Genomic DNA, 26,815 nt, shown 5'->3' on the forward strand with positions numbered 1-26,815 from the left:
GGAATTACTGAACTATTTAACTTGGTCAACATAGAAATGCAGTGTGGAGAAATGTTTGATAATTAAAGTGAAATGATGCAATTCATTTCAAATTCACAGGATAAATTGCAATTGTGACTTCCAAGATAAGAATCTAATACAAACACAAAAATGGGACAATTATTGCTGCAACACTGTGACATGGAATGGCCGTGATCCAGCCAAAGTTAAGCACTTTGAAGTTAACTCCACTGATTTCAATGGGAACCGAACCGTTCACAGGTTGGACAGGCAGGTGGAATTAATTAGATTGGGAAGACGGCTCTTTCTTCCTACTCCTGGTGGCTCACAGACATCCGCAGCTGCCTCCAGCCCACCCCTCGCCCACCCTCACGCAGTGTTACATGGACCACCCGCCATGAGTCTGGGACATGAGTAGGAAGAGAAACCTTGCACCAAGAATGCGCCCCGCCCCCGCTAGACTCCGTGGGGTCAGAGGCAAGGCAGGAAGGGGGAGGACACAGGGGAGCCCTCCTCAGAGCTGGCCGAGTCAGGATATCCACGCATCAGCCGCTGCGGCAGGCCCAGCCTTTCTGCTTGGCCGAGGACCCAACACTGCCTTTCCAGAGGTGTGTTCAGACTCTGGAGGGACATCAGAGCTGCCCACGTGTTGCCTTAGAGATCTGCTCCGTTCCCCTCGAACCCGCCTCTTCTGGCCAAGACAGCTCCGACTCACAAAAGCGCATGCAGGTATAAATGCTAGGAGTAGGGTTGCCAGCCTCCAGGCGGGGGCTGGAGATCCCCCACTATTCTGACTGACCTCCAGGCAGCGGCATGCAGAGGCGTAGCTGCAGTGGGGACATCTGGGGCGGCTTGCCCCGGGTGCTGCCATTGCAATCACGTGGCGGGGGAAGGGGGAAGGGCGGGGGCGGGGCGTGTGGCCAGTTTCCCCTCCCTTCGTCACTGATGGGATATTTAAGATATGGCAGGTGTGGCCCATGCCCTGGGGGTCACTTGAAGAGAGCACCATCCCTTCCTGCCTGCCCACCACAGCTGCACCCTCCATGTGTCTCACCTGGCTCTGCCCACCAGTCAGCCCCTGGATGCCGAGCCGAGCTTCAGGGAGAGGCTCCTGATGCACAGACGCACAAGACACACAGCTGGCCAGTAAGAGGACCGACCCTCCAGCCATCGCCCTTAGGAGCCATTTTCCAAAGATGCGCCCCTGTCTCCAGGTGACAGAAATCCGTTCCCCTGGAGAAAACGGCCACTTTTGAAGGTGGAATCCATGGCATTAACCCTCACTGAAGTCCCTCCTTGGCCATGAGGGCAAGACGCAGTGGTGGGATCCAAAAATTTTAGTAACAGGTTCCCTCGCCAGCCCCCCCCTCAGCAAAGGGGGCAGAGGCGTACCTAGGCAAACCTGAGCCCTGGGCAAAACCCGAGTTGGATGCCCCCCCATGGGCAGCCACCCCACCATGACCCCCCAATTTTTTTTTTGCACCAGGTCATTTCTAAATCATCATCACATTATAGAAAATGCCCCAACTCACAAATCTGAGCACAGCAATGGTGAAACACACAGGTTCTTTGATAGCGACGGGTGAGATAAAAGGCACGAAAGGCTGAGAATCCATGAATTGCAGTACCTGAAAGGGATTAACCCAGTTCAGGGAGTTACATTATTAGTCGCAATTGCTATATGGAACCTTCACGTTCAAAGGCAGGAGGCCTCTCGGGGAGGCGAGGGCGTGGAGGTGGAAAAGCGGACCCCATTAGTAACCCCCTCTCGGCACAAATGGCCACTAAGTAGTGGCCAACCCCCCTCTCGGGAACTGGGTGGAAGAATCCCTGCTGGGATCCCACCCCTCTGGTGCAAAGATTTGGATCCCCGAGTAGAGTGAACGTTGGCACTTTCTGGCTCGTGCTCCCAAGACCAGAGCGAGATGCCAGAGGAAGCGACCTTCTTCCTCCTGTCCGGAGTGCAAATAAATAGCCTCTGTCTCTCTCCCTCTGCTTGAGGACGACCTTCCTGTCCCGCAGGAGGAGTTTACATTCCAGCACTTGGGCTGTTCCCCTCTCTGTCTGTCCCTTTTGGGCGTGACGTCCTAGCAGGGCATGGGGGGGGGGTCATGCTGCTTCAGCCATAGCTGTTAGCATAACTGACAGCAGCTCAGTTCCTGCTCATGGACAGAGTGTAGACCCACTCATTGAAATACTGGGGTGAATTTCTGGGTGGAGATAATTTGTCACAGTTTTAACTACTTAATTGCAGATTTCGTATTTAATTGCAGATGGTTTATGTGTCTTGCAATTTAATGGGTCAGTGCATAGATGCCCCAGCCCCTCCCCGCACATCTCTATTGTTTTTATCTCCAGATTTCGTATTTATTTCGTAAGCCACCTCAGAAGCCGCTTGTTAGGAGTTCATGCAGTTCATGAGAAATAAAACGCCGCCCTGAAAGTGAGGCTGCGGCCGTCCCGTGCCCGGCACCTCGTCCTCCCCGTGCGTGGACTTCCCGACTCCTGATCCCTGGCCTCTTCTAGCTGTCTGTCTCTTGTTGCACCTGCCTATAGTACAGGAGGAGGAGGTGAGGCTGTGGGCTCATTTGGCCCTGGAGGAATTAGAGGGGGGAGAATAAACAGCACCCCAAAGCAATCCAGACCCACGGTCTGTCCCAGGGGGGATCGGCTAGGATGGCTCAGGCTCTGACAGAGACAATTGTGCCATTTCCAGGTGGAGAAACGGGGCAACAGAATGATGTCTTGAAAATACACATGTGCATAACATCTGGAGTGCATCAGCATAAGATATGGATGCTTCAGAATTAGTAAATAAACCACTCCAGTAAAGCTCTGTTTTGTGTTTCTATGAGTTTTTCCCCCAAACTGACTAGAAACAGGAAATAACCTCTGGAGTTTCCCTATTAGCACCAGCTGGAGGCTGCGTGGGAATGAAGCCCCCTCCCCAGATACACACCCTAGTTCCACCTCAGCCTTGGCTACGATTCCAGAATTTGTTCCACTTGTGAATCCTAGCATAGGTGGGCAGAAAAGGGGATAATCTCCAGCCATAGGATTGCAAGCAACCATATTGCCTCCTCCGCGAGAGAGCAGGGAAAACTGGACTGCAAAGATTTTTCTTTCAGTTCCTCTGATCTTTCTCCAAGAGTAAGGTGACCAGATGGTCACCTTGTGAACCCGGGATGGATTAGGCGGCTGTGGGCGTGTGCAGGCGCAGGCGCAGGAGCGCACTGCCTTCTAGGGCGCTGCCGTTTCCCGCCCTGTCACAGGGTGGGAAACGCCAGCACCCCAGAAGGCAGTGCTCCTGCGGCCGTGCGCGCGGGAGGCTGCCGCACTGCCTTGCGCCCCAGAAGGCAGTGCGGCAGCCTCCCAAAAATCGGGAAAATGGAAAGAACCCACGGGACGCGGGACAAATTGTGCGAAGGCGGGACTGTCCCGCCAAAAGCGGGACAGCTGGTCAGCCTATCCAAGAGGGAAACATTCAGACAGTTTTAGATTGTGTGAAGCTGGTCAGCCATTTCCAAACAGCCCCAGTCTAACATGTGAATTTTAACCACAGTGACAGACAACAGTGGCCTGGGACCCTCGTACCTTAGAGACCGCATTACCCCATATGCTCCTACTCGGCCTCTGTGTTCAGCAGAGGCCAATTTGCTGGTGGTTCCTGGCCCCTCAATGATGCAGCTGGCCTCCACATGAGCCAGGACCTTTACGGCCCTGGCCCCAGCCTGGTGGAACACTCTTCCTCCAGCTGTCCGGGCCCTGCGGGATCTTGGTGAATTCCGCAGGGCCTGCAAGACTGAGTTGTTCCGCTGGGCCTTTGGAGTGCCCAGTCGCTGATTAGGGCGCCCCCCCTTTACTCATTTACCTTAGCCATTCTTTTGTTTACAACTACGCTACCCTCCTAAGGAGGAGTCCGGCCTTTCCCTCCTTTTGGGGAGGCTTTTTAATTAATTGGGTTATGAGACGCCTGTTATTATCGTATTGACCGCTGTTTTAATGGTTTTAATGTATGTAATAATTGTTTATTTTCTGTGGCTATAGTGTTAACTCAATTAGATTAATTTTTCTCTCTAAACAGACAACCACTGTGAATAAAGAGCTCTTACCTTTCTAACTGGCATTACATGGCGTGGTGCACTTGTACGTTTCTTGCCCTGCGTAAAGCGAATGGGACTGGGTGGATTCTCCACAGTTGGACCTAAACCATTGCAGCTCCCCTTCTAGAACAAGCTAGCATTACTGAGCGTTGGCAGCCTCACGGGCTGGTATACGTTTGGTTTTCAAGCCGTATCCTGCTTTTGTTTCTTAGGCAGCGGTAACTCAGACAGAGGCACGGCAGCTTGGAATGTCTAGTAACTTACACTGAGATTGCACACTCCTCCTCCTCCGCCTCACCAGACAGCCGGGTAAGAGGGAAGAGATACTAGGGGAAATGGCCTCCTGCTTAAAACTTTGTGCCTGCACAGAGGCCTCTTGGGGCCATGAAGACGCAATGCAGAAGGGAAGTTCCCATGAGAAACACTGGACTGCATTATCTCTTGGGGTGATCTCCTTCACTGTTGAGGGTGCCAAATGTTTCAAGCCCAAATTACCATCTGGTTTATAATCCTGGTTAAACACAGAAATAATGAAGGTATATTTGTCTAAATAAGCCCAAATGCTATTGAATTTGCAAAAAGCTACTTTATATTTATATAAAGCTACTTTATATTTCATGGTGGGTTTTTTCTTCCAGCTTTCTTAATTATCTCCTCTTTTTCAGTGCTGGAGGGGACACTATGGTTACGTCATCAGTCATTAATCTAATTATCCGTTCTTTTTTGCAACAAGGGCTTCAGTGCTGCTGTTTTTGAACTTTCTGGTTTCCCAGATTGTGCCTTTTAATTTTTTTTTTAAAAAAGGTCGTACTGTGTTAATAGGTTTCCAAAATGACCTTTTAAGGAGCAGAGCCCTTTCGTGGTGGCTGCAAGGCACTTCAGCTGAGCTGTCTACAGGATGGGCCACACTTGGGAGGAATCAGCTCCCCGCTTCCTGCCTGTCTTCTGCTACTAGAAAGGGGGAAAAAGTAAGTCCAAGTGTGGGGCTTTTGCAAGCCCCCAACCTCTAAATAGTGGGATGCAGCTCAAAGCCTCGCGCTTTGCTCCACGGTTCCTCGCCAGCATCTGGCTGCTTGCTATGTAGCCGTCACTGGGAGCGTCTGGAGGGCGGCCAGCAGGAGAAAATCCGCTGGTGAGAAAAAAAGGGGAAAAATGCAACAATCTGCTTTCAATTAAGTCCGGGGTGCTGTGAGGCGTCCCTGCGTGGGAAGCAAGGAAGCTGCCAAGAATAAATGCCTCCCCCCCCCCGCTGCCCCCACCCCGCCCCCACCCACTGGCTTGTTTGGTCAGGGTGGATCCTATTTTAGAGAACATTTTAAATGCCTGGAGATCTCACAGACTGTCTCCTAGGCGGACTCTTGGGCAGTGTGTGAAGGCCAGAAATCTCAGATGGATATACGAAGAGACAGGAGGCTGGCACTAGGAGAAACTGGGCGAGCCAAGAGGAAATGAAGAAGAAGAAGAAGAAGAAGAAGAAGAAGAAGAAGAAGAAGAAGAAGAAGAAGAAGAAGAAGAAGAAGAGGAGGAGGAGGAGGAAGAAGGAGAAGAAGAAGAAGATGATGAAGAAGAAGAAGAAGACGAAGAGTTTGGATTAGTATCCCCCCTTTCTCTGCTGTAGGAGACTCAAAGGGGCTGACAATCTCCTTGCCCTTCCCCCCTCACAACAAACACCCTGTGAGGTGGGTGGGGCTGAGAGAGCTCCGAGAAGCTGTGACTAGCCCAAGGTCACCCAGCTGGCGTGTGTGGGAGTGCACAGGCTAATCTGAATTCCCCAGAGAAGCCTCCACAGCTCAGGCGGCAGAGCTGGGAATCAAACCCGGTTCCTCCAGATTAGATACACGAGCTCTTAACCTCCTACGCCACTGAAGCCTCCACCGAATGCAGGGTGAAGCCACCCCCGGAGGCACCCCAAGCGCAGCAACGCTTTGAGTTCAGCTGGTGAGGAGTTATTTGGACTAGTCCAGCAGCACGTGACCCCTCGTGCCTCCTTCTGCCTGGAGGGTCTTCTTTGCCCATCTACAGGGCACTGATTAGTACTACCATGTTGGTGGGATCTTGTTTTGAACTGGCCACTTGTAACATCACCTGCTCCCCTCCTGCCCCTCCCCCCGCAACCTTTCCAGCTGTTTGGTGTCATTAATAGAAAAACCTCAGCCTTGTGGACACGCCCTTCCCCCACCTGGTGAAGAGGCCTCTGACTCAGGACGGCTTACAGTGCCAGAACAGGTTTTGCTGACTTTTGTGGAAATGGCCACTGGTTAATTTTGCTGCCAAAGACTCCCACTCTGCTGGGTCGCACACTCTTGACCTGAGATACCTCGCAGGGCCAGAGTGAGGGGGAGCTGCGTCCGGGGCATGCATGCCCCCTGAGCCCCTGCCACACTCTGCCCTGCCCCCACACTGGTGCGTGCCCGGCGCATCACGCCCCCCGCCCCTTGGCGCTGCCACTGGCTACCTCACAGGGCTGTTGTGAGGACATGTAAGTCTAGATGCTGATGTCATTTGCATTGGGAGAACTGAGGAGCCATTGGGGAAGGAAGCTCTGGTATCAATGCAATAAAACCAAAGTGTGCTGGGATATATCTGGGAGGCTTGTAACAAAACCACCCCACTTAAAACTAGGTTGTCCCACAGCACTTTGGGGGGGGGGAGGCTCCCTGGGGCAGGCTAGAACGAGGCGTTCACAGCATTGCAAGGTTGGCAGAGGCCTCTGGTTACCCATAAGGTCAGGCAGAGGCTGATCAAAGAGTCTGTCAGCAATTCCCCTGACGCTAGCACAGTGGTGGCGAACCTATGGCACTCCAGATGTTCGTGGACTGCAATTCCCATCAGTCCCAATTGGCCATGCTGGCAGGGGCTGATGGGAATTGTAGTCCACAAACATCTGGAGTGCCATAGATTCACCACCATGGCCCTAGCAGCTCATTCACTCTTGCCAGTGGTGGTAAGATCCCCACCCCACCCCACCCCACTCCCACGCACCATGTAGAAGTCTTTGCCAGAAGAGTCTGGTCCAGCATTCTGATCCCAAGAACTGTCGGACCGGCTTTGCGGTGGCAGAGTAATTAGCACAGCAGAGGTGCTCAACCTGATAAAAATGTAGCTCAAGTTGTACTTGGGAGCCAACATGCTGGAGAGTGAAGAGTGTCCTTAGCACATCACCAGAGAGACTGAGTGTGGGACCTTTGAGAAGAAGGAGGATATCGCCCTAAGGTGCTGGAGGCTGCTGGAGGTGGTGGCGGACTGGGCGTTGCGGCTCCCCAGGCTTATTGTATTGGGGGACTTCAACGTCCATGTCGACGCCGCCTCATGTGTAGTGGCTGCGGACCTGGTGTCATCCATGGCGGCACTGGGCCTCTCCTTAGAGGAATCCGTAGAAATGGTGGTAGATTTCAGGAGAAACCCTCCCATCCTACCTCCTCTCATAATACTAGACAACACAGTATCAACAGTAGAGACCTTTAAATTTCTAGGCTCCATCATATCTCATGACCTAAAATGGTCACCTAATATCAAAAATGTCATCAAAAAAGCACAACAAAGAATGTTCTTTCTGTGCCAACTCAGGAAGCTCAAACTGCCCAAGGAGCTGCTGATACAGTTCTACAGAGGAATCATTGAGTCTGTTATCTGCACCTCTATAACTGTGTGGTTTGGTTCTGCAACCCAACAAGATCGACACAGACTTCAGAGAATAATCAGAACTGCAGAAAAAACAATTGCTGCTAACCTGCCTTCCATTGAGGACCTGTATACTGCACAGGTCAAAAAAAGGGCTGTGAAAATATTTACTGACCCCTCGCATCCTGGACATAAACTGTTTCAACTCTTACCCTCTAAACGTCGCTACAGAGCACTGCACACCAAGACAACTAGACATAAGAACAGTTTTTTCCCAAATGCCATCACTCTGTTAAACAAATAATTCCCTCGATAATGTTAAACTATTTATTATATACTTATTATATAATTACTGCACTACTTTTTTCATCATTCCTATTACCCATCTCCTCCCACTTATGACTGTATGACTATAGCCTGTGCTGACATTTTATTTTATTTTATTTTATTTTATGATTTTACATTTTATGTTTTCATTACTACTGATTGTTTCCTGATTGCTTACTAGACCTATATGACAATCATTAAGTGCTGTACCTTATGATTCTTGACAAATGTATTTTTCTTTTATGTACACTGAGAGCATATGCACCGGAGACAAATTCCTTGTGTGTCCAATCACACTTGGCCAATAAAGATTCTATTCTATTCTATTCTAGTAAATTCTGGCCCCACTCATGAGGCCGGGCACACATTGGACTTGGTTTTCGGGTCAGGGGTTAATATGGTCATGTCCTCTATTGATAGGGTGCCATGGTCTGACCATTATGCCCTGAAGGTTCGGATGGACGTGCCACAACACCCCTGTCTAGGCGATGGACGAATTTTTGTCCGCCCGCGGAGACTTATGGATCCTATTGGATTCCTGAATGCTCTGCGGGACTCTGAACCCACCGGCACCCTCGATGAGCTAGTGGAAGACTGGAACTCCCGTCTTTCTGATGCCATCGAGGTGGTTGCTCCCTGGCGTCCTCTACGCCCCCGCTCGCGGCTGGCCCCTTGGTATACTGAGGAGGTAACGCCGTATGAAGCGGGAACTTAGACGACTAGAGCGAGTGTGGAGGAAAACTCGTGACAAGGCTACACGAACATCTTATAGGACGTTTATGAAGGCCTATGAGGTGGCGACTAAAGAGGCGAAGAGAATCTTCTTCTCCTTCTCCCTCGCATCTGCTAGCTCCCGCCCGGCTCAATTGTTTCGTATTATTCGGTCTTTGACCTCATTGTCTGAGGGGTCGACAAATTGTCAATTGGCTATCAGCTGTGAGGCATTTATGAGTTTCTTTGCAGATAAAGTCGTGTCGCTCCGCCAAGACCTTCCTGCCACCTTAGAGTCAATAAGTGAACTGGAGGCTCCCTTGCCATCTTCTGGCCCTTGTTTGGCCCAGTTCTCCCTGCTCTCAGAAGCCGCTGTTGACAGGACCCTGGCTGCTGTTAGACCTACTACCTGTCCTCTGGACCCGTGCCCCTCCTGGCTTATTAAAGCATGCCAGGCGGAGTTACGACCCCACCTGTTGAGTATCATCAATAGCTCCCTTGAGCAAGGAGTTTTTCCTGGTGGGTTGAAGGAGGCAGTGGTCCGCCCACTCTTGAAAAGACCATCGTTAGATCCTGGTGATCTGGCCAATTACCGCCCCGTTTCGAATCTTTCGTTCCTGGGGAAGGTAGTTGAGAGAGTGGTGTTGGAGCAGCTTCGGGGTTTCCTGGAGGACGCATCGGCTTTTGATCCCTTCCAGTCTGGTTTCCGTGCTGGGCATGGGACGGAGACTGTTCTCGTTGCCGTCACAGATTTGCTCCGCTTACAACTAGACCGAGGCGGATCGGCGCTGCTGGTTTTGTTAGATCTAACCGCAGCGTTTGATGTGGTCGATCACGACCTTTTGGCCCACCGCCTGGCCGCTTCCGGGGTGCGGGGCACTGTCCTTAAATGGATTGTCTCATTTCTCCGGGACTGGACGCAGCAAGTGTGGTGTGGGGACCAAGTATCCCGGAGGTGCTCACTTCATTGTGGTGTGCCTCAGGGAGCGCTGTTGTCCCCACTATTATTTAACATCTATATGCGACCCCTTGCTCAGTTGGTGCGGAGCTTTGGGCTGACGTGTCATCAGTATGCTGATGATACCCAGCTCATTCTGTTGATGGAGGGGAGAACGGCAGCCGCCCCTGCGGCTCTCCAGCATTGTTTGGAGGCCGTGGCTGGATGGTTGAGACAGAGCAGGTTGAAGCTGAATCCATCGAAGACAGAGATCCTCTGGCTGAGACGTGAGGGGGAGGTGGGGGATTTCCAGCCGCCGGAGTGGGAGGGGGCTCTATTGGCACCAGCCCCCTCTGTCCGCAACCTGGGGGTCCACCTGGATTCGTCTCTTTCAATGGAGACCCAGGTGGCCCATATTACCCGGGTGGCGTTCTACCATCTTCGCCAGGCCCGGCGGCTGGCCCCTTCCTCTCCCAAACCGACTTGGCCACTGTGGTCCATGCAACGTCACCTCCAGGCTAGACTATTGCAACTTCGCTTCTACGCGGGCCTTCCCTTGCGTCTGATTCGGAGATTGAAAATGGTCCAGAATGCGGCGGCTCGTATGCTTGCAGGGGGTGCCATGAGAGAACACATCACACCTGTGCTTCGCCGCTTGCACGGGCTACCCATTGAATACCGAATCACTTTCAAGGTGCTGGTGTTAACCTTTAAGGCCTTGTGCAGCCTGGGACCTCCGTACCTGCGGGACCGTCTTACCCCATATGTCCCGAATCGGTCTCTGCGTTCGGCAGAGGCCAATTTACTGGTGATCCCTGGCCCCTCCATGATACGGCTAGCCTCCACCCGGGCCAGAGCCTTCACAGCTCTGGCCCCCGCCTGGTGGAACGCCCTTCCACCAACTGTCCAGGCCCTGCGGGACCTCGCTGATTTCCGCAGGGCCTGCAAGACCGTACTGTTCCACCGGGCCTTTGGGGAGACTAGCTGTTGATAAGGGGCCCCTTCCTTCCTTCTTTCCCTTCTGCTTGCCGCTGTAATATCATGTGGCCCCTACCGCCCTTCTTTTCTGGTGTATGTTTTAGAGGGAATAGATGGTAGGCGCCATCTTGAGCTAATGTTAATATTAGTTTATCAGCTGCATTTTAATGGGGTAGGGTTTATTTTTACTAGAGCCATCTTAACTTATATTTATTGTATTTTAAATTGATTGTGCTCTACTTGTATTGTACACCGCCCTGAGCCCTCCGGGGGAGGGCGGTTTATAAACCCAACAAACAAACAAACAAATAAACAAACAAACAAACAAACAAACAAACAAACAAATAAATAAATAAATAAATAAATAAATAAATAAATAAATAAATAAATAAATAAATAAAATAAAATAAAATAAAATAAAATAAAATAAGAGCAGCAATCTGGAGACAGACCAGGAGTGACCCTTGACAGGAGAGACGGGGCTGACCTCTCTGCTCTGTTTCACTGCCCTCTCGTTGCCCCCTGCAGGGTCTTCTCCTCCTTTTCTCAGTATACCAGACATTGCCTATTCCCACACTCTGGAAGTTCGGCAACCTGATGGCTCAGGCAGAACAGTCGTGCCCGGTCTCTGAAGCACAAGACAGACACCAGCCGTCGTCTTCCAGATGTCTGCAGGGAGGCAGGAGTCACGCTAGACGTGGTGCACAGGGAAAGCGCCAACTCCGGCAGGAAGGTGCACATGGACAGCACAACCTGCCTTGCTGCGTCACAGGTGGCTCTTTAATGCTTAAGGACCATCACAGGCCAAGGCAGCAGCTGTGACTGCTCAAGAGACTTTGGGTGCTGCAATCCCTGCATCCCGGGAAGATGCTCTAGGGCAGGGTTTCCTTCCTGCTCCCACCACTGTCCTCTTCTGCCTGTTCTGTTGCTCCCATCTGGGCCTCAGCCAGCTGTCTCTAATACTAGTTTGTACACCCAGCGAATGACTCTCCCAGCAAATGTCTTTGTTTACTGAAGGACATCTCATAAATCGAACAAAATAAATAAAATAATAAATGCCATGGTGGGAGTTCTTTTGGGGGCCTTCATCATCTTGAATCCAGTTCACCCAGCCTCTCCATGAGCCGACCACCAGCAGGAAGAAACGGACTTGGCATCATCAGACTGTAATTAGAAGGACTTGGAATGAAACTTGAACAGGACCTTGAACTGTTATGTTAAATAAGTATTTAAGTGTTATATGTTAAGGAAAAGTAAACCATTTTGTTTAAAATGTAGTTGTCGCCAACGCCTTCCAAGTTCTGCCCCACAGAACCCATAAGCTGAGGCTACATAATTACACAAGATGGGACACTCATCACAAAGTGAAAGAGCTTGTGGTTTGTAGGTCCAGCCAGAAATCTAAAAACTACAACTGAAGCCAAACAGAAGTGTTAACATGACATATTCAATAATGCAAAATTATGCAGCAGCAGCCAAGACACACGCAGGCCACCCTCTCCAGTAATTTATCCAAGTGTCACTGTGAAGCCTTTTGTAATGGTGCCGTCCCGTTGCCTGCATAGAACCCCCCCCCTTCAATAATCAGTTTTGAGTCCCTTGTAGAAAGCCAGAAGAGGTGGAGCCTTCCTGACCTCCTCGGGCAGCCATTCAACAGGTGGAGGCCGCAACGGACAAGGAAGTTGGCCACCCGGAGAAAGCCTCGCTTGGGTGAGGAAAGCTGTGGTGGTGGAGCAAAGGGGGAGAGGCCGTCCTGCAGGTATTTGGGGCTGAAGGCCGGGAAGGACGTTGTAGGTGAGATCCTATTTTTTCAATTGAGCCCAGTGACTGATGGGCAGTCAGGGGAGTGACTGTAGGTTGGCACTAATAGGCCTGCTGCATCTGGTCCCCAATAACGAGTGAACTGGGTCCTTCTGCCCCAAATGAAGTTTCCAAATGGATTTTGAGGGGAGCCTGATGCACCCCATCATTGCACCGGCTTGGTCTTGATGTCGCCCTGCAAAGAATCTCGGTGGCCGCATGAGCAGCTGCACCAAGGCAGGGGCCGTCTCCTGGGCTAGGCTGAGCTGGAAGAAAGTCTTTTTTGCCACTTGCTTCTCCAGCAGCCTCGTTGGATCCAGGATAACCTTCAGGCTCTTAGCTGAGTCTTCAGGGTCGACGGCTGATCCCCCTCAGAAATAGGAAGGATAATATCCTTCAAGATCTCTGCCTTCCCATCCAGTATTACCTCTGTCTTTCCAGAGTTTGATTTGTATTTGTTCACTCAGATGCTGCCCACCGGGAGTTATGACCCTGACAACCAGGCAGAGACAACTGCAGAAGCTGGAGCAGAGGCAAGAAAGACGCCCAGGAGGACTGAAGGCTCGGAGATGAAGGACAGTTAGAGATTTGGTTCTATTCTTCATAAGTCTGCTCAGTAACACACTCCGGTCCCACGCTGAAGCTTAAAGGCAGCCGAGGGCAACGTTCGTGGACATTCCAAAGCCACGGGAGGAAAATGTGTCTTTCCTACCACCTCCGTCAGACTGAGGATCTGATTCAGTAGATGCACAGGTGCGTGTGTTCTTGTGTTTTCGTACAGACGATTGTCAGTGTACACACCAAGCGAATGTTGTGAAGCAGGCCCACTAGACCAGGGGTCTGCAACCTGTGGCTCCAGAGCCGCATGTGGCTCTTTCAGCCTTATACTGTGGCTCCACATGGCCTGGAGATCGGAGGGTAGCGTGGGCATGTCCCTCCAGAGCAGCTGCCATCCTCCGTCTGCCATCCCCCCCTCTGCTCCATGGAGCAGGCGGCTGCTTGCTCTGTCGGGCAGAGGGGGTTTCCCTGCCTGGCGCCTCCGCCTCCCAGCACTGGAAGGAAAAGGTTAGTGGAGGGGCCGAACCAGAGCCGGCTCCGTGTGGAGCCGCCTCTCCAGCTCGGTAGATCTTCGGGGCCGTGGAAAACGGGTCCAAATGGCTCTTTGGGTGGTAAAGGTTGCTGACCCCTGCACTAGACTGCCATGCAAATAGAATGGAAGGAAAATACCCAACGATTATTCTTGCTTCCATTCAGTGGTCATGATCAAGCAGAAGTAGACATCAGAGGCAGCCTTCGGGGGTGAGGCGGCCTATAAAATCCAACAAAGTCCAATATATATAAGTAAGTAAGTAAGTAAGTAAGTAAGTAAGTAAGTAAGTAAGTAAGTAAGTAAGTAAGTAAGTAAGTAAGTAAGTAAGTAAGTAAATAAATAAATAAATAAATAAATGTGTTGGACTGGCTGGAATGATTCCTCACTAACCAGACTCAAAGAATTGCCATTGGAGACCAGCTATCCTTGGTATGAGATCTATCTTGTGCAATCCTATCCCCCGGGCTCTTCAACCTCCATGTAAATCATTTATAGGTTTGGGGTCTGTCTGTCTGCCTGCCTGCCTGCCTGCCTGCCTGCCTGCCTGCCTGCCTGCCTGCCTGCCTGCCTGCCTGCCTGTCCTCTAAATCTCCTGGTGATGGAGTACAGGTCCTGGATCCCTGCTTGGCTGCTGTGGTTAAATGGCTGAATAAACTGAAGCAAAGATTGGGAAAGACAACATCGGTTAGGAGAAAGGTGGGGATCTTGAAGGATATTCTGCTCCCTGCTTTCAGTGGGGTTCGGCTGACCCTTGCTGAACCCGTGAACAGCCTGGGGGTGATCGTGGGTCTGACGTTGCTGCTGGATAATCAAATTGATGTTGCTTCAAAAAATGACAAGGAAACGGAAGAAGAGATAGGGGGAGGCAGGGAAAGACAGCATATTCTGACGCCCACATTTTTCCTGGACTGGTCTCTTCGGGAAACCATCCTCATGTGCAAGTTGCCCCCCTCCGAAAAAGAAGCGGCAGTTCTGCTCCCCTGGTCGGAGGAGGCATTCCAGAGCCCTGGGCCAGCTGCCACTGAGGCCCCCTCCCGCTTAGACCTGCTGGACTTCAGGTTGCCCACTGCTGGGGGGAGAAATGTCCTGTCTCTTTAACAGAGGCTCGATGTGTGCAAATGGACTGTTGAAGCTTTTTGCGGCACGGAGGTCAAGAACAGCCCCTGATAAATACCAAGGGACACGTTTGTTCAGGCCTGTTGGGAGCCCACTTATAGCTTAGGCAATATTACAGCTGCTTAATGCGACTGAGAAAACCCTGTATTTGGTGTGGGCGAGTGAGGCCAGACTCCTAAATCCAAAGGAAATGTGTCAAGGCCTGACATGGGAAACAACAAATTATCTCTGCCAATTGCGAGCCAACAACATACAGTGATAAAGAACCACCCGTCTGTAAGGACTACGAAACAGAAGCTGTGGCGGGGATTAGTTGCCGGCCACAGAGTGCTCTTGCTGGCATGGAGAATCACCCGTGGCTCTCCTTCTGCCCTTATCAGTTCCCATCCCCCGCCCCCCCCCCCGTGCACGCGGACAGGAAGCTGCCATTTACCCCCAGAGCTCATGTCAGCTCGTTTCCATTTTCCTGTTTATAGGAAGTGAGCAAGTGGGCGATGACCAGTCGGGAGCATCAGCCGAAGAGGGAGGAGGCTTGGAAAGGACAGCCAGCCCGAAGGGCCACCCCTTATGCATTGCCACTGCTGCTCCTCTCCTTCCCACACAGCTCTGCACGCCCGTGTGCTCAAAGGCTGCACAACAGCCAACACGTTAGAGGGCTGGGAGTTTCTCTGGGAAGGGCCAGGACCCGGAATGGCTGCCAGGAATGTGTACGCAGAGCAGAATTGTGCTCTTCTTCCCCCTGGCTCCCTTCCTGAGCCCCATGAGATGGCCGAGGTCCAGCAGTCACGCACAGGAGGAGGAGAAGAGTCAGCAGGACAGACCCCCCCCCCGCACCCCCCTCCCCCGGCCACTGGAGCTGTCCCAAAAGAACTGTTATCCCAAACCCTCCACTTAGTGCAGAGGCCGAGTCACTGGTGGGATTCAAATCATTTAACAACCGGTTCTGGTGATGGAATTCAAATAATTAAACAAGTGGCTGCTTACAAGCACCATTTTAACAACCGGTTCTGCTGAAGTGGTGCGAACCGGCTGAATCCCACCCCTGGGCCTGGGCCTCCCTCCGCAAGTGCATTAAATCCAAGTAAGACGTCAGGAGAAGAGACTCAGTCGTGGACAGAGGAAAACAGCGAGGGACTGAGCAAGAGGCCGCTGAGCAAGAGGCAATTCCCAAAGGCGCCAAGTTTCCAAGATCCGCTTTGTGAGCGGGGGCGCCAGAGGTGGGATCCAGCAGGTTCTCACAGGTTCCCAAGAGTAGGTTACTAATTATTTGTGTGTGCCGAGAGGGGGTTACTAATGGGTGATTTTGCCACGTGATTTTTGCCTTAGTTACGCCCCTCCTCTCAGCAGTAGCGCGCAGAACTGGAAGCAGTCTAGCACAGGGGTAGGGAACCTGCGGCTCTCCAGATGTTCAGGAACTACAATTCCCATCAGCCCCTACCAGCATGGCCAATTGGAAATTGTAGTTCCTGAACATCTGGAGAGCCGCAGGTTCCCTACCCCTGGTCTAGCAGGAGGTGCACCGGCGTGCGTGGCAGCCTGCGCCTGCGTGCATTCATTTCCCGCCCAAGGACCGGCGCAGCGGCTGCGTCCTTGCCACAGCCCCGCCCAGGAATGCCCCGCCCCCGGAATGCCCAGCCATGCCCCCGTCGTGCCCCGCCCAGCCCCATTGGTGCTACGCCACAGTTTGAATCCCACCCCCATGGGAACCTGTTACTAAAAATTTTGGATCCCACCAATGGTGGGCGCCACTTGAGAAGGACAGTGCGCTTCGGGACGTGTGCCCAGAGAAGCCCGCAGATTGGCCAAGATCTATAGTGCCAGCCTGCCAGGCAGCAGCAGTCAGAGGCAGAAGCCAAGGAGCTCCCCCAAAGGAGGCAGCAGGGAAGGGGAGGAGCAGCAGCCCTAGAAAGGGAAGGGGTGACCCATCACTCGGAGGACAGGTGCCCTCTGGCCCTCAGGCTTCAGCCTCACCCAGTTAACCATCTTGCAAGGGGGTATTGTTCCCAGAGAACTTTTTGGCACACTCTGCAAGCCCCTTCAAGTGCCATCCCCTGTCCTGGCTTGCCAAGGAGAGGAGGACCACCAGGCACTGACCCACGTCCATCACTGAGCTGGCAGGAGGAGGAGGGAACATCTCAAGCAGGGGAGCCAGATTCAGCCCCGTCAGAGGGGTGGCCGGCTGAAGCAACCCTCCCACCCCTCGCTCCTGATCTCAGGTTGAGGCACCCGCCCGGCTGAAGCCCCTCCCCTCCCCTCCCCAAATCCCACCCTCCAAAGGCACCACTCCCCAAATCTCCCGGTGTTTCCCAACCCAGAGTTGGCAATCCCAGCATTTGGCCAGTTAAGCGCCCATCCTGCCCTGAGCAGGGAGCCTCCGACCCGGAGCTCTTGGGTTGAACTAGCAGGACATCAACAGACAGGCAATGCACGATCCCCCCTACTTGCCTGCCCTTCGCTGGGAGCCCAGATGAGCCTGGATTGTGAGACTCATCTGGAATAAGGAGGGGGGCAGGGGGGGGAAGGTCTGCATTGTGGACGGTCTGCTTATCCAGACTTTCAAATAAGGCCTGTCACCTTTTAAAAAACTGTTTTATCGTCTTTCACTGGGTTGAGGACCATCTTGTGGGGTTTTAAAGCCCACGACTTGTTTTTATCTCAATAGTCTATAAATGAATTTATTTATTTAAAACATGTATACAGTCACCTTTCTCCCATTTAACTGGGATAAACATTATATAAAACATAGTTCTTAAAAACAGCAAAATTACAATTAAATGAACACAGCCATCAGAAAATCAAAACACAAAGTACCGGCAAGGCATTTATCACAAAGAGCCGAAGCCCCTTCTGAAGAGTTGTGTCTTACAAACCCTCCAAAACTCCAAAGGAAACCAGACCCGCTAATACCACCAGCTTTTGTAAATGCTGGTTTCTGTCAAGCACGATCCCTGACCATAGTCTATTATTCTAACAGGGCATGGAACATTTTCCAGAGTAGTGAACATTTACCAAAAGCCCACCTGCGCAGGAGTCAGAATCTGAGACAAATGCAACAGCCAGGAAGGAAGTCCTCTGGAAAGGAGGCAGGTAATTTTTTAATGTAAATAAACGCAACCATCCTTTGGCCAGTCCCAGTTGATCCACTCAACCATACCTGCAGCTCACTCTGTCAGAAGCCTTTTGTTAAAGACGGGGATGAGGGGAATTCACAGATCTCAAACATCTTCCCCAGACAAGTTCAAATCCCTGAACTTCAAATCTGCGGAAGCCTCTGGGGTTTACGTCCCAAATTACATCGTTTCAAAGCATGAACTAAACTTTAAAAAAGTTCTAACTAATCATTCCTGAAGTATTCCCACGCTGATTAGCTCCTCCTGTCCCTTGCTCTGGCCCTCAGGCAAGATTGGTAAATACTGGGAGCACTGAGAAAAATTCCAATGATTTTTCTTTTTGTTGAAGTGAATTTTTTTGTCAGATGAAGTTTTATTCAAAATGTGTAATATAAACATAGTATATGTAAGGCCATTAGAATGTAATTCCTATGTATATCTTCAGAGGAATGCATTGTAAGATGGCATTCCACAACACCCTAGAAGAATTCAGTTTTTACAAAGTTTAACTTGGTATCCAAATATGTAGGTAGTTCTATCTATTGTAACTGTTGTGAGAATTTCTGCCCTACTTTTATTTTTGCATACTACGTAGATTGCAAGTCTTAAGAGGTGTGTGCTGCAGTAGTGAAGAGTGCAGCAGTTTGAACCTCCCTGTCCGGTGTGCAACATATTTGCAGTTTTGCTTGTATAACCCCAAGAAATTTATATTTTTTAAAGTTTCATACGACTGCCAGTTAGTACAATTTTAACTAAGCTATAAGTTGGGCATTTTAACTTGTTAAAACAATAAAATATATTTAGGTTTGATAGGAAAGTATTGCATACATTTCAATTGGGGGTTGGGAGAGAACCCCAAAAGTGCCTGTCTCTACCCCAAGCAACCATTTGGGTGGCAAGAAACAGGACTCTGGCCAGTGGTCCTGGCCTTCTTGCTCCAGAGAGGCTAAGCGAGGGTTAGCAGAGCTATTCGCCTCTTCCTTTTCCTCCTCCTCTCTGTATTTTAGGGTTGCAAAATTCAAAGCAGGGGAGCCCTGTAATTCCAGTTGGCATAAAAACAAATTGTCCAATGTAGGTTTTTCCATCAGTGGACTACAGAAGCCAAACCACAAAGAACTATGTCTTCAGTGTGACTTCTACAGACAGTAACAGAATCCTGTTTCTGCAGGATCATGATACAGAAAGAAACCAGTCGCCCATTCCATGAGATAGAGGTTTAGCGCCTGAACCCCGGCTGGCTCAGTCATTCCAAACTGCACTGGATTCCCAGCCCCACCTAGCCAAGGCCCCTGTTTCCGGACACAGCCCCCGGGAGAGGCCGGCAGTGGAATCCTGATTGGGCTCTGGTGGGTTTTTGGGTCTGGCAGTTATTATTGCTGCTAATGTTTCCCTGTTGACGTTTCGTGCACATCTGTGGCTGGCATCTTCAGAGGAAGACGTGTTTCTCTCCATGACATAGTCTCACACACACATCTCACCATGACTCGCCTCTGAAGATGCCAGCCGTAGATGTGGGAGAAACGTCAGGAGCAAGAACTACCAGACCACGGCCACACAGCCCTGAAAACCCACAGCAACCAGCCTCCAAGAATCCCGACGTCTCCATCCACGCAGTCCACGGGGGGCTTACCTTGCTCAGAGAGTGAGTCTCCGAAAGAATCCTCCGCCAGCGACTGTGAGTGGCCACCTCTTCCTGGCACGAGCTGCCTCCCACACAGGAAAGAAAGTTAAAAAAGGAAAGGTTGACCTACGCAGGGCAGCAAGTACAAGGCGGGGGGGGGGGGGCAGGGACTGGAATCCAGGAGCTGGACTTTTTGCCCCTGCTCAGGATGGAGGGAATGAAAGAGCATCCATCCCTCTTCCCTCCAGCACGGCCTGTTGCTGCCTTCCCAGTTTCGGCTGCCGCTGAAGCACTGGTGGTCAGAGACCAGGAAGGGTGAGAGGCGAGAAGAGAAAGGAGGGGGAGGCAGGAAGGGGCTGGGATCTGCAGCTGACCCTCAGGAAGTCTGAGCTATGCAGAGGTCTGGTGGGGATCTTTGTGAAAAGGCAAGTTTTGGCTGCCAACGGAAAGCAGGAGAGGAGCACAGAAAATTAAGCCCTCAAAGACTGCTCCGTATTCAAATCTTCACTAGAGCCCGGGGCGGTTTTGATCCCATTTCTTCACTGGCCCTTTGCCTGAGGGACCCAGGTCCTGCCATCAAGAGCATATTACTGAGTACAACTTTGGGGGCTGCTGGGCTTCTACCTTTGGGCATCTATAAATCGGGCAGGTTGCCAGAGATGGGAACAGTTTCCTTTGGAGTGGAATGCTATTCAAGTTTCATTTTTTGGCAAGAAGAAACAGCAGCGCACATTTTGTACACAGCAAACAAATCGACTTTTGGACTGGGAAGATGATGATGCCTTCACATTATTCAAATATAATGTTTTGGTGCAGAACAGTCCAAATCCTGTTCCTGTGTCTTCACCTTATTTTGTGGTGAACAAGGAGGGTGCGTACTTGGAAATGTGTTGCAAAATCACAGTTTTGGACTAGACAGTGGCGCAAGGGTGGGGGTGGGGTCCACAGATTTGGAGCAGCCATTGGAAATGTGCATTTGCCACACACTCTCTCCACGTCACCACAGAAAGGCTGAGTCTCGCCTGGGGACATCTTGAGAAAGGGTCCTCTGCCGTGAGCAGAAGAGCTCAGCCTCAGACACAAAGCAGTGGGAAGTCTTGGAGCCGTTCTCAAGGGAGCATTTACCACGCCCCTCACCCATTCGGCCAGCCCACTTCTGGTGGCTTTTATCAGCTGGACATAAGTGCTAGAGCTCACCTCTCCATGGATCTTGTCAGTATCCTTGGACTCACAAGCTGAGAAGCAACCGGTGCATAGATTGAACAAGTAGATATGCCCAAGCTGCATCAACTAGACACGTAACCACACCAGCACCCACCCAGAGCAGGTCAGGGTGATTTTGCCTGAAAAGTCACAATTTGGTCACACTGGGCTGTTGTGTGGTCTGAGTCCAACTCCTTGGCTTATGATGTAAAAATCTCTGAACCAGGTGAAACAGCTCAGCTGGACAATCACGTGCAGACACAATGCACTGTGTAGAGGAAACTATGTTGTACACTGCTCAGAGCCCTTCGGGGGTAGAGCGGTATAAAAAACCCATAAATAAATAATAAATAAATAATAAATAATAATAAATGGGGGGGGGCAAACATTGCCTTTTGACCATCACCAGTGCCACATAATAGCCTCTAATGTGTGTTGCTGTGTGTCGTGTTCCACCTGACCTGGGTGGCACAGGCGAACAGAAGAAAGGGCAGGAAGGGTGTGATCTGAGTAAATATCGGTTTGTGATTAAAGCACCTTTTTGTCGTATTGTCGGAGGCTTTCACGGTCAGAATCAACTGGCTGTTGGGGGTTTCCCAGGCTGTATGGCCATGGTCTGGTGCCACAGAGAGAAACACATCTTACCGTGACATTGTTCCCACTGCTTCTCGGGTAACATTAAGTGATTTTGTAACCCCCATGGTCAGAATGGGTTGACCCAGAAAGGGGTGGAGACTCAAAGCAGCAAGAGGCTGCAGCAGACCTCATGTAGTTGGAGGAGACAAGGCTACCAGACTCAGACCTTGGTTGTATAAGCCCTTAACACCTTGTTAAGGTAAACTGCAATATTGTTGGGAACTACTGGGAAGGGAGTTGTTTATTTTTGCTATGTTGTAAATGTTGGAGTTTATTGTAAGATCATAAGAACATAAGAACTAGCCTGCTGGATCAGACCAGAGTCCATCTAGTCCAGCATTCTGCTACTCGCAGTGGTCCACCAGGTGCCTTTGGGAGCTCACATGCAGGAGGTGAAAGCAATGGCCTGCTGCTGCTGCTGCTCCCGAGCACCTGGTCTGCTAAGGCATTTGCAATCTGAGATCAAGGAGGATCAAGATTGGTAGCCATAGATTGACTTCTCCTCCATAAATCTGTCTAAGCCCCTTTTAAAGCTATCCAGGTTAGTGGCCATCACCACCTCCTGTGGCAGCATATTCCAAACACCAATCACACGTTGCGTGAAGAAGTGTTTCCTTTTATTAGTCCTAATTCTTCCCCCCAGCATTTTCAGTGAATGCCCCCTGGTTCTAGTATTGTGAGAAAGAGAGAAAAATTTCTCTCTGTCAACATTCTCTACCCCATGCATAATTTTATAGACTTCAACCATATCCCCCCTCAGACGTCTCCTCTCCAAACTAAAGAGTCCCAAACGCTGCAGCCTCTCCTCATAAGGAAGGTGCTCCAATCCTTCAATCATCCTCGTTGCCCTTCTCTGCACTTTTTCTATCTCTTCGATATCCTTTTTGAGATGTGGCGACCAGAACTGAACACAGTACTCCAAGTGCGGTCGCACCACTGCTTTATATAAGGCAGGGGTCCCCAAACTATGGCCCGGGGGCCAAATGTGGCCCCCTGAAGGCATTTATCCAGCCCGCCAGGCATGGCAACGATGGCTCCATTCATGTGCAGTGGGGGCTCGAGGGAGAGGAGGAACCGGCCCCAACGGCTGTTGATTGCAGTTACATGATGGCACCCCCAAATCTCCATGAATTTTCTGACCCAGAGTTGGAAACCTTACATGTGGCAGCGCCTGCTCCGCCCTTCCCTCTCGGCTACTCCATGTGTTGCTCTCAGGCTTTCTGTTCCGCCCCACTCCCATTGGCATCAGCCAGGCTGGCGAATCGCTCGCTGGTTGCTAGGGAGGAAAGAACCCAGGAAGATACCTGATCCTGGGTTAGATGGAATGCTTCATTGGGGAAGTTCTGCTTTTTTTTTTTACAGGGGAAGGTATTCCACAGCCTCGCCAACAATATTTGGAGCCCACCCTGTACTTAACATACTTTGGTCACTGTTCTAAAAGTAGACCATGACAGAAAGGCTGAAAGGTGAAATCAAACATTTTACAATCATTTGTGCATAGGAATTTGTTCATAGTTTTTTTTAGTCCGGCCCTCCAACAGTCTGAGGGACAGTGAACTGGCCCCCTGTTTAAAAAGTTTGGGGACCCCTGATATAAGGGCAAGACAATCCTTGCAGTTTTATTATCAACTCCTTTCCTAATTATCCCCAGCATAGAGTTTGCCTTTTTCACAGCTGCCATGCATTGAGTTGACATTCCCATGGAACTATCAACTAAGACGCCCAAATCCCTTTCCTGGTCTGTGACTGATAGCACTGACCCCTGTAGCATGTATGTGAAGTTTGGTTTTTTGCCCCTATGTGCATCACTTTACATTTTGCTACATTGAACTGCATTTGCCATTTCTTAGCCCACTCACCTAATTTATCAAGGTCCGCTTGGAGCTCTTCGCAATCGTTTGTGGTTCTTACCACCCTACATAGTTTGGTATCATCTGCAAACTTGGCCACCACACTACCCACCCCTACTTCCAGGTCATTTATGTTTCAGGGTTTCTTTTTGTGGTTGTAATGGGTGAGAGTTCTCCTGGAAACCTTCATCATGTTGAATCCTGTTCACCAAGCCCTTGGAGTCTTCAGGAGCCAACCCACTTGCAAAGAAGAATTGGACTTGGCAGTATCAGTAGACTGTAAATATAAGGACTTGAAAATGCAATCTGAACGGGACCTTGAAATGTGATTTTAATTGTTGAAGTTATATGTTATTTGTTAAGAAAGTAAACCATTTTGTTTTTAAAAATTGTTGTTGCAAACTCATTCCAAGTACTGCCCCACAGAACCCACAGATAGAGGTTACAATTTCAGCTCAGGCAATGTAGTGAGGCGCAGGAAGCCGGTGTTCTTCAAAGCAAAGTATTTTATTCATAAGTGGTTGCTACCGCTCAGGCAGGGGAATCGCGCTTTTGTAGCCAAGCGCTAGAACTTTTATACACAAACATCAAAAGGGGCAAGGGGGCAGGTAAGGGGGCAGGTCCCTTACCATACAACAATACAGAAACATCAACACATAAAAGAAAAGATACAATTACAACTTTGTGAATGGGACCATGAAATCTCGCGGTCAGGCGTCTTCCCGCGAGACTTTACGCTAATGCTGAAATGGATAGCGGAGAGAGTCCATTCATAAAACTGGGTGAGCCTGTTTATCAGATGGGCTGCTTCCTTGAGTTATGACCTGAGGCTCCCGCGCCTCAGTCCCGCAACAAAATAAAGTTCAAATGGTCCAATGGTGATCTTGGCACGTTCTTCAACGGCTGGGATATCTGGGGTGCCGTCATCAGATTCAATTTGTAAATCCAAGGGGTCTTTGTTTCCGCTAAAGAGATCTACCGGGTGTTGGCCCAAACTGAATTCCAGGGCTAGCTTTCTTGACTCTTAATATCAGCTGTTACAAGCTATTGCTTTTACCCATAGACACAAATATTTAAAATAACATTTCTAAACTTAAATATTAAAGGAAAGCTTAAAGAACCTCCAATACAGTACAAGCACATATACCTATAAGCAAGAGTATCCTAAATTAACAGTAACAAAACCTTAAATTAACTAAAGTATAATCCTAAACATTGGGCAGCTAATAAATTCAACATTGAGGGGGCTTACTTTAATCCTTAAAAGGGACAAAGGCAAGAAGGAAACCATGTGAAATACCAGCACATTTGAATATACACGCTCTTTCCAAGCCTTGTGGAGATTTTTGGACAACACTGGTCTCTTTGCTCTGATCCTTAGCCAGTGTAGTTTTTATTTATTTATTTATTTATTTCTTGGATTTTTGTATCGCCCCATCCCCGAAGGGCTCTGGGCGATGTACAACATATAAAACACTGTAAGACCGTTAAAACCTTAAAAACATTAAAGACATTAAGGCAGCGGTAAAACCATAAAATGAATTCTAACAGTTATACAACAAATCACAGCAGAATAAAATATAAGTGGCGTCCGACATTCCAACTTTAAGTTCCCTCTTCCCCCCAAAAAAGGGGGAGGGAATGGTAGGTCTCCTCGGGTGACAAACGACCCAGGTGTCGGGGGCCAGAGGAGAGGGGGCACAGTCAGCGGCTGGTTTCTCCAAAGGCCCGGCGGAACAGCTCCGTCTTACAGGCCCTGCGGAACTCACTAAGGTCCCGCAGGGCCCGGACAGCTGGAGGGAGAGCGTTCCACCAGGCCGGGGCCAGAGCCATAAAGGCCCTGGCCCGCGTGGAGGCCAGCCACATCGCCGAAGGGCCAGGGACCACTAGTAAATTGGCCTCAGTTGATCGGAGAGGCCTTGCAGGGACATATGGGGTGATGCGGTCTCGAAGATACGACGGTCCCAGGCCGCGTAAGGCCTTAAAGGTCAACACCAACACCTTGAAGATGATCCGGAACTCCACCGGGAGCCAATGCAGCTGGCGCAACACAGGCTGGATGTGTTCCCAGGTGGTGCTACCTGTCAGCAGGCGCGCCGCTGCATGCTGAACCAGTTTTAATCTCCGGATCAAACGCAAGGGAAGGCCTGCGAAGAGCGAGTTACAATAGTCTAATCTGGAGATGACCGTTGCATGGATCACCGTGGCCAGGTCCACTTGGGAGAGGAAGGGGGCCAGCCGCCGGGCCTGGCGAAGATGGAAAAAAGCAGCCAGGGTTGTATGGGCCACCTGGGTCTCCATCGAAAGAGACAAATCCAGGTGGACCCCCAGGCTGCGGATGGAGGGGGTCGGCGCCAATGTGACCCCCTCCCACACCGGCGGCTGGAAAGTCCTGACCTCCCCCTCGCGGCCAAGCCAGAGGATCTCTGTCTTCGATGGATTCAGTTTTAACCTGCTCTGTCGCAACCAACCAGCAACCGCCTCCAAACAGTGCTGTAGAGCCGCAGGGGCAGCGGCTGCTCCCCCCCTCCATCAACAGAATGAGCTGTGTGTCATCAGCGTACTGATGACAGATCAGCCCAAAACTCCGCACCAGCTGAGCAAGGGGTCGCATGTAGATGTTAAATAACAGCGGGGATAATAGCGCCCCCTGGGGTACACCGCATTGAAGCGGGCACTTCTGGGAGGCTTCATCCCCGCACCTCACTTGCTGATTCCAGTTCCGGAGGAACGAGACTATTCATTGAAGGACAGTCCCCCGCACTCCGGAGGCAGCCAGGCGGTGGGTCAAAAGGTCATGGTTGACCACATCAAACGCTGCGGTGAGATCTAACAACACCAACAGCGCCGATCCGCCCTGGTCAAGTTGGATACGGAGTGTATCTGTGACGGCGACGAGGACAGTCTCCGTCCCATGCCCAGCACGGAAGCCGGACTGGAAGGGGTCGAAAGCCGATGCGTCATCCAGAAAACCTTGAAGCTGCTCCAACACCACTCTCTCAATTACCTTCCCCAGAAACGAAAGATTCAAGACGGGGCGGTAATTGACGAGATCTCTCGGATCTAACGATGGTCTTTTTAAGAGTGGGTGGAAAACTCCTTCAACCCATCTGGGAAAGCTCCTTGCTCAAGGGAGCTATTGATTATACTCAACAGATGGGGTCGTAGCTCCGCCCGGCAGGTTTTTACAAGCCAAGACGGGCACGGATCCAGAGGACAGGTAGTAGGTCTAACAGCAGCTAAGGCTCTGTCAACAGCGGCTTCAGAGAGCAGGGAAAACTGGGCCAAACAAGGGCCGGAAGACGGCAAGGGAGTCTCCAGTTCGCTAATTGTATCCAATGTGGATGGAAGGTCGCGGCTGAGCGACGCGACTTTATCAGCAAAAAAGCTCATAAATGCCTCACAGCTGTTTGGTGGCAGGCTCAGGAAAATATTTTTCCTATTTTCCTGGCGGTAACAACATGATGCCTCTGAAGATGGCAGCCACAGATGTGGGCAAAAGCATTAGGAGCAAAAACTACCAGACCACGGCCACACAGCCTGGGAAACTCACAACAACCATCTTTTGGTTGTTCTAAATCATAGGTGTCAAACTCAGGCCCTCCAGATATTCATGGCCTACGATTCCCATCAGCCCCTGCCAGCAGGGCCAATTGGCCATGCTAGCAGGGGCTGCTGGGAATTGTAGGCCATGAACATCTGGAGGCCTGAG

The 26,815-nt window shown here is 50.7% G+C and overlaps 1 protein-coding gene across 2 annotated transcripts in view; it reads right to left on the bottom strand.

Annotated features, from left to right (window-relative positions):
- The window catches only part of PEAR1 (platelet endothelial aggregation receptor 1), a 68,767-nt gene extending 49,075 nt beyond the window's left edge, over window positions 1–19,692 (bottom strand). For both annotated transcript variants that reach the window (XM_048509569.1, XM_048509585.1), the window contains exon 1: window positions 19,424–19,692. The gene's annotated coding sequence lies outside the window, so the exon portion shown is untranslated. The remainder of the gene's footprint in view (window positions 1–19,423) is intronic.
- Window positions 19,693–26,815: the final 7,123 nt, after the last annotated feature.

The sequence above is a fragment of the Sphaerodactylus townsendi genome, linkage group LG01, assembly GCF_021028975.2.
Source record: "Sphaerodactylus townsendi isolate TG3544 linkage group LG01, MPM_Stown_v2.3, whole genome shotgun sequence".
In the NCBI taxonomy this organism is placed as follows: Eukaryota; Metazoa; Chordata; class Lepidosauria; order Squamata; family Sphaerodactylidae; genus Sphaerodactylus; species Sphaerodactylus townsendi.